General features: G+C 30.4%; 1 protein-coding gene across 1 annotated transcript in view; it reads right to left on the bottom strand.

Annotated features, from left to right (window-relative positions):
- LOC106871356 (sodium- and chloride-dependent transporter XTRP3) overlaps positions 1-1,027 on the bottom strand; it is a 182,372-nt gene extending 181,345 nt beyond the window's left edge. Inside the window, exon 1 of the mRNA XM_052967131.1 lies at positions 722-1,027. The gene's annotated coding sequence lies outside the window, so the exon portion shown is untranslated. The remainder of the gene's footprint in view (positions 1-721) is intronic.
- Between the last annotated feature and the right edge of the window lie 541 nt (positions 1,028-1,568).

The following is a 1,568-nucleotide window of genomic DNA, read 5'->3' as shown; positions in this document are numbered from 1 at the left end:
TATATATATATATATATATATTGGATATATGTATGGATAAAAAGATAGAATATTACTCGGTAGAGTAGGTGAAATAGAATGAATCATAATAATAATGATGATAATAACAATAATAACAATAATAATAATCATTACTATTATGATTATTATTATTATTACTATTATTATGATTATTATTATTATTATTATTATTATTATGTCATTTATTGGCTAATAATAATTATTATTACTATTAATATTATTTCATTTATTAGATAGCAATAATAATAATAATAATAATAATAACAACAACAACAGCAACAACAATAACAACAACAACAAAAGCAGCAACAAAAGCAGCAACAAAAGCAGCAACAACAACAATAATAAAAATAATTAAAACTGGAATTTTTACAACGTCTTTACTCTGAGGTTACTGATCCTGTTGTATGATACAACTAGATATGAAATATAAAAGGGGTGATGATGCAAATTCAAAACCAAGATTTCGTTTTATAATTTGATTCAGCTTTTCGCATATTCTTATATGTGAAGAAAAAATATAACATACTATTAGATTGAAAAAAGCAATAAACGCGAAACATTTTGTCTGGAAAAAATGTATTTAACTAGAACAACATAATTTGACGCGAAATGCATATTTAAAAAGTAGGTAGAGTCTGAGCGTAAAATGGGTGGGTGTATATAAAGTCACAAGAAAAATCAAATCAAAGAAAGTTACCTTATTCTATCTTCCACTCTGGAATAATCCGTCCTTATTATCCGAATATATGTAAGAAATTGCTATGAAATGACTGATGAGATTTAATATATGAGTATCTTTGTATGATCAGGAGAAAAAAGAAGTGCACGAGGTCGGTTAGTGAAGAAGAACATGAGCTGAAGGTCTTTTTACGACGCCCACGTACTTTCTGACACGTGCGAATACTTAGTAAATGAAACAGGAAGCTTTGTCTGTCCCACTCTTTTACTTTCACTTTCCTTTTCACATTGACTGTAATTTCTTCATCGCTCTCTCTCTCTCTCTCTCTCTCTCTCTCTCTCTCTCTCTCTCTCTCTCTCTCTCTCTCTCTCTCTCTCTCTCTCTCTCTCTCTCTCTCTCTCTCTCTCTCTCTCTTTCTCTCTGTATCTCTCTCTCACATAGACTCTGTCTCTCTTTACTTTATCTCTCTCTCACTACCTCTCACTCATTCACCCACTCTTTCCCTCTTACTCTTCTTCTCTTCCCCTTTCTCTCCTCTCTCTCTCACTCTGTCTACCTATTTATATCTATCTATCTGGTTTTATATATATATATATATATATATATATATACACGCAGTGATAATACCTACATACATACATACATACATACATTCAACTTTCCTTTCTCATTTTCTTTCGAGAAAAATCTTCATTTTATTTTTCTTTCATATCAATTTTTCATCATTCTTTCTCATTCCACACCCGTCAATAAATAAAGCTTTCTCTTTCAAACTCATACTTTATATTTTCCTTCCTTGTTTCCGTCAACTTTACCATCATCACTCACTCATATTTGCGGAGTAAGTTCTCACCTAAACTTAATC

Source organism: Octopus bimaculoides, chromosome 1 (assembly GCF_001194135.2).
Source record: "Octopus bimaculoides isolate UCB-OBI-ISO-001 chromosome 1, ASM119413v2, whole genome shotgun sequence".
Classification (NCBI taxonomy): Eukaryota; Metazoa; Mollusca; class Cephalopoda; order Octopoda; family Octopodidae; genus Octopus; species Octopus bimaculoides.
This window is presented reverse-complemented; position numbering and strand designations above follow the sequence as displayed.